We start from the raw sequence: 6,756 nt of genomic DNA on the forward strand, positions 1-6,756 counted from the left end.
TGGAACTTGTTTGACTTTCTCCTCTTGCATCGGGTCCGTGAATAGTCATTTTAAAGGTTGGCTTTAAAAAATCAGCACTGAGCAAGGAGCAGAATCTACCCTGCATAAATGGCCTAAGTGTTCCAGAAATAAACCTGCTCATTTTTTGCAGAATTATCACAGTTAAAATATGCAGCAGGATGCCCCCTACCTGTGAGCGAGAGAAGGTATTGAAACTCAGTGGTTAGGACATGTCTTGTATTCCAAACATCCCAGGTTGAATTCCTGAACTTCAATTACATTATCTTAGGTAGTAAGTAAATGAGGAAAGACCTTTTTCTGGTGATGACACTGGAGAGCCATTGCCAATTGTCTGGGAGTAAGGGCTCACCTCAGGAGGGAAGGCAGCATGGTATAGCCCCATGTCATCAGATCTCAGAAGCTAAGCAGGGTCAGCACTTGGATGGGAGACCACCAAGGAAGGTTCTGCAGAGGAAGGCAATGGCAAACCACCTCTGCTTCTCACTTGCCTTAGAGGCCCATGGCTGGGGTTGCCATAATTCTGTTGCAACTTGATGGCACTTATGTACATATATGAAGTCTCACCTTGGTTGGCTTGGTGGCTTCTTTAGCTCAGCACCAGAGATGGTAGGTGACCTGGGGCAAGGAGCGTTGTTGAGGCCACTTCACCTTCACTGCTGGGGGGTGACATGCAGAGAAGACAGGGCTGTGTCAGGCGTGTGTTGGGAATACTTCCCAGCCTCCCATGAGAAGGAGAATTCTTGCAAGAGAGCCAGCGTGGTGTAGTGGTTAAGAGCAGTAGTTTGGAGTGGTGGACTTTAACCTGGAGAACTGGGTTTGATTCCCCACTCCTCCACATGAGTGGTGGACGGTAATCTGGTGAACCGGGTTGGTTTTCCCACTCCTCCACATGAAGCCAGCTGGGTGACCTTGGGCTAGTCACACTCTCTCAGTCCCACCTACCTCACAGGGTAGGGGTTGTGGGGAGGGGAAGGGAAGGTGATTGGAAGCTGGTTTGATTCTCCCTTAAGTGGGAGAGTAAGTTGGTATATAAAAAAGTTGGTATATTTCTCCTTCTCCTTCTCCTTCTCCTCCTCCTCCTCTACAAAGGGAGTCTCATGGTGAAGTAAGGTGCAGTCATCTCCTTCATCTCTCCAAATCCAGGGTGTGTAAGGATCAGCTGGATATAGGGTTGCCAGGTTGGGAAACTCCAGGAGATCTGGGGATGGAGCTGGGGAGGACAGGGACCTAAGTGGGCTACAATGCCGCAGAGTCCACCCTCCAAAGCAGCCTCAAGGGGAACTGATCGCTGTAGTCTGAAGATAACCTGTAATTCCAGGGGATGCCCAGGTCCCACCTGGAGGCTGGCATCCCTGGCTGGACAGTGGCAACCCTGATAGACCTAAGGGTGAGGCAGTCCTGCTTCACTACACCAGTCAGACCAGGGAAGACTGTCTTCAATGGACTGATGGTCTGACTCAGTATAAATCATCTTTACACAATTTAAAAATACTTATACATTTCTTGCCAGACTTTGTGTTTGTGTGTGAGTGTGTGGGTATGTTTTTGATAATGTGTGAGCAAATCCTAAAACCAGGAAAATGTACATAGCACCAGAGGTGACAAGGTGTTTATCGAATAACGTGTAGTTACTCCAAAATTTTGCAAAATAGTATTAACAACAAAGGTTAAAATAAATTGCAAAACATTGCAGTATTACAGTATATAAATAATGAGCAAATGCAAAAAGCAGAAGTATTGATAATATCACACACAACCACATCAGTGACAGCTAGTATCCCGTTTCAATATCCTTCTTCGGACTGTAACCTTGAAATTCAACAACAAACAGAAGTATAACTGATACAAATATAACACAATAATTACATATAACTTGTTTACAACAGTTACATGGGATTTACTGTAGCTATCATCAGAAATGAGATAATTATCCTTTATGACACATAGGTCTGTAATGAGTAAAATAAAATACCTAACAATTAGTAAACAAAGGCACATAAAGATAAAATGGAACGCCTCCCAATTAATTTTTTTCTTGGGGGGAGTAGCTACAAGTTATTAGATAAACGCCTTGTAACCTCTGGTGCTTTGCACATTCCCCCCCTGTCTTCTGTCAGAGGTTTCTCCCCCTTCTTTTTTTTCCTGAGCAAATCCTAAGAAGAAGAAGAGGTGGTTTTTATATGCCGACTTTCTCTGCCACCTAAGGGAGAATCAAACCAGCTTACAATCACCCCTTCCCCTCCCCACAACAGACACCCTGTGAGGTAGGTGAGGCTGAGAGAGTGTGACTAGCCCAAGGTCACCCAGCTGGTTTCGCATGTAGGAGTGGGGAATCAAACCCGGTTCTCCAGCTCAGACTCCACCACTCCAAACCACTGCTCTTATCCACTACACCAAGCTGGCTCCATAAGACTATTATGGTAGATCATAGAAGAAACAACAGCCATAATGAAGTTCTCAATACCCAGTTCTTGAATGAATGGCATACTTTTAAAATGGAAAAATATATTCCATCCAGCAACAAGCAATTACCGTGCCTTTTGATACTTCCCATTATTAGCCGTGATAGAAGCTAGCAGAAAATCTGTCTTGCTGTGATTCTGGCTTGCATCCTATCCACACTTTAGCCAAAGTGGGCTGCCTTATTTTAGAAGCCAAGGATGAAAGCTCCCCTCTGAACACAAACAAGTAGGATTGCCAAGCAAACCAAGAAGGGTCTCTGGCATTTTTTTGGGGGGGGGGGAGAGTAACATCTGTCCTAAACTGATCCCCATAGAAATCAACGTCAAAATATCTTTTGAATCCCATGAATAAAAACGGGATCACATAAAATGGATGGAATCAGATTCCAAAGGGAAATCCCAGCGTTCCAAATTCTGAAACTGAAAGTCGGTGCCAATTCCCCCCACTCTCTCTAGAACGAGAGGCAGGGGGCCAAAGCGACAAGCCATTTCGTCCCACGTTAAAGTCGATCTGACTCGTCCTTTCCTTTTGACATTTTGAATTAGTCTAGTGAATGCTCTAAAATGTGTCCACATTGCAACTCATGCCGTGAGACTAGCTGTCCATTAAGACCAGCAGGAGAGGCAGTGTTTGGCTGCGCCGAATATTCACCTCTTTTTAATTAGGGGGTTAAAAGAATCCGTGGCGGTTTCGGGGCTGCAAATGTCTCCCCCAAACCACTTGGACTTTTTCTCCGCTGTATTTATTTCCTCTGGCTGATGAGCCTTTTTCTTCCTCCAGTGGCAGTGCAACAACAGCTACTGCCAAGCTTCATCCCTTACCGTTGCCATCCTCCTCCTCTCCTCTGCTCTCTACACCACCAGGACCGGCTCAACCATATAGGTGAACTACGCGGTCGCCTAGGGCTCCAGGCTTTAAGGGGTGGCAAATTAGCTCAAAGTGAAATTATTTTCTCTCTTTCGTTAAAAAAAATAATATAGTCATATATTTTCTTATTTTTCTCTGTGTTGAAGGGGATGTGCCAAATCATAGGCTTGGATCCAATGAACAAGTTTTGTGCATGCTACAAGAAGAGTTGGTTTTTATATGCCAACTTTCTCTAACACTTGAGGAAGAAGCAAACCGGCTTACAATCACCCTCCCCATAGCAAACACCCTGTGAGGTAGGTGAGGCTGAGAGAGTGTGACCAGCCCAAGGTCACCCAGCTGGCTTCATTGTGTAGGAGTTGGAAAACAAATTCAGTTCACCAGATAAGCCTCCACTGCTCATGTGGAGGAGTGGGGAATCAAACCCGGTTCTCCAGATCGGAGTCCACTGCTCCAAACCACCACTCTTAACCACTACACCAAACTGCTAGATAGTCTCTGCTGGGGAATGTGTGTCTTCTTCCCCTAAAATGTCCATTTGTGCAAGATCAATGTTTTTCAATGGGCCCTTGTGCAAATGCCCTGACCTGGATGGCCCAGGTTAGCCTGATCTCATCAGATCTCTGAAGCTGAGCAGGGTTGGCCCTGGTTGGTACCTGAATGGCTTAAATGCAAGAAAAATAAGGCATGGGAAACATTTATTTTGGTGGCAAATGACATTCTGTGAACAGTCCTTTATTGTATTCATCAAAATCTGATTTCAAGAGATGGTCATGGTGCAGGGAAAGCAAACCACCACTCGGGGTGACCTTATTTTCATGGGTATGTGTGTGATATCAGAGCCAGCTGAAGTCTCGACCACAGGGGCTGTTCTGAAAGAGTCTCCTTCAGAAGCTTGGTGGTATGAGCAGCTGTCGAAGCTGGTTCTTTTTAGTTGGAGGGTATATCCCTCTGGATGGGACTGGGTGAGCCCCATCTTTTAAATAACCCTTAAGCTTGATCAAGATCAATCCACGGAATAGTTGTCAGACCAAGTTGTTTCCGATTACACGGCCCCTACCTAACAAAACCAGTCAAAAGACTGAAAAATGGGAGAAAGCACAGAGTTGTGCATCTGAGCAAATGCGAATACCCAAACCCGAAAAAGCCGAATATCTATTCAGCTTTTTCAGGATTTGCCTATTTGGCTTCAGGCAGATCCCCAGGTTTTGGTATTCGGCCTACCCAAAACCCAAATATTGCCAAAACGGCTAATTTCGGGTTTATTTTTCAGTTTGGGTATATCGATTTGCACAAACCTAAAGGGAGGTGAAGAAGAATGGTTGCTTTGGTTTAATGATGGTCCCCATGCAGGAGTCTGTCTGGTGGGTACTATTCCTCTTCTAATGTCCGTTCTGGATGCCTAGCTGTATGTGTTTGTAGCAGCAAAATAACATGGGAGTCCAAGGACAGCTTGAGAAGAAGAAGAATATGCTGTTGCATCACAGCTGGCTCAGGGGACCCCATCCAAGGGGTATTCCAAGCAGGAGGCAAACAGCGGTCGTTTATCATAGGGGAATCTTAAAGATTAACAAAATTTATTCCGGCATTTGTTCTACTGTCAATCACCACTGTTGCATTAAAGAACCAGCCCAGGGATCCTTGCATGCAACATCTTTCCATGCATGCATGCAGCAGTGTGGAAGCACATTTGCAGACATACAGGTGGAGTAGAAAGTCAGTGCTGGGGGAGGGGAGGGGTGCAACCCCCCACATGGAGGGACATCCATCCTGCACAATAAGCATCCTCCCACAGACGCCTGCCTGAGATTTCCTTGAACACCAGGTAACTTTCGCCAAGCGACAGCCTGAAAGGCGCCCGTTTCATTGGATAATTTGTGTTCCACATGCATTGGTAAGATGAGGCAAGTGAAAGGACATTTTCTGAAAGCTGAACGGCGTAGGCACTGAAGCGTAGGAGGAGGCTCAGAAGGGGATTTGTGCTGAGTGCTTACCTGCTTTACTTGCTGGATTGATTATATATATATATAGCCATTTTGCTTGAAAACCAACAGGACAGGAGATTCCGCAAGTCCCCCAACACCTTATTCCATTGCCGGTACAAAAAGAGGATGGGGTAATTTAGAGCGGTTTGCAAGAGACACATTTTGTGAATTTGAACAACCTCCTTTTGGTTTCACTAGCTGTGCTTTCTATAGCTAACTGATAAAGCACCTGGATGGCCCAGGCTAGCCTGATCTCGTCAGATCTCAGAAGCTAAGCAGGGTCAGCCCTGGTTAGTATTTGGATGGGAGACCACCAAGGAATACCAGGGTTGCTGTGCAGAGGAAGGCACTGGCAAACTACCTCTGTTAGTCTCTTGCCATGAAAACCCAAAAAAAGGGGTCGCCATAAGTCGGCTGCCACTTGACGGCACTTCACACACACAAAGCACCAGAGAGAACAGCATGTTGTGAAACAAAGGGTTCATCACAAAATAAACACTGCCTATTTGTGAGGTCATGGTATTGAAGGGGAAATCCTGATTGCAAGAATTTCCATACTAGATTAAGCCAAGGGCCTTCAAGTTCAGCATGCCGTTTCTACCAGCGGCTGGTCAGCAGAACCTACGTCCATCTTGGGTTGAGCTGCTTCAGATTAGAATGATAGAGTTGGAAACAGTTGGGCCCAGCCCTGTTTCCCCACGGCCACACAGCCGTTGTGACAAATGCCATTTTAAAAAGAAAGGAGAGCCTGATTAGGCTCAGAATGCTGCCGTGGGGGTAGGAAGGTCTTCTGCCTCCACCCACCCATTTTTCTGCTCCTCAACAGTGGTGGTGGGGGAGTCATTTTCCCATTTTTGCTGCCCCCTGTGCGCATAATAGTCCACGTGGACCTGAACAAATACTGGGAAATAACTCCCTCCACCCAGCACCATTTTGGCATGGAAAAATGGGGGGGGGGGCAGGACCCCTTCTCAGCCCACAGCAGCATTTTCAGCCCAATCGGGCTCGCCTTTATTTTTAATCTGACATTCCTTAAAGCTGTGGGGAGTAGGGTTGCCATCTTCCAGTACTCGCTGGAGATCTCCCAGCATTCAGGCAGTAGCCACTTCTCCTCTTAGGAAGTGGGGCTGGCTGGGAGATGGACTAGGTGCTTCAGGCCCCATCAGCGGAATGGCAGGGCCGGCACCTCGGTGATCAGCCTAGACCCTGCTGCCTCACCAGTAGGGTTGCCAGGTTCACCCTTGCCTCCAGCGGGAACTTTGTTGTGGTGGGGGAATGGAAGGATGATTGGTATTGTGACAGCAAGGTAGACTTCCCCTGACTATGGAAGATCCACTGATTTAGCAATTTGTAATAATCTCTTTTCCTTTCTGTAAAATGTATTAGGGCAACCAGGGAATAGCTTGTTGCTGGGCAGAAT

The sequence above is a fragment of the Euleptes europaea genome, chromosome 5 (genome assembly GCF_029931775.1).
Source record: "Euleptes europaea isolate rEulEur1 chromosome 5, rEulEur1.hap1, whole genome shotgun sequence".
Lineage (NCBI taxonomy): Eukaryota > Metazoa > Chordata > Lepidosauria > Squamata > Sphaerodactylidae > Euleptes > Euleptes europaea.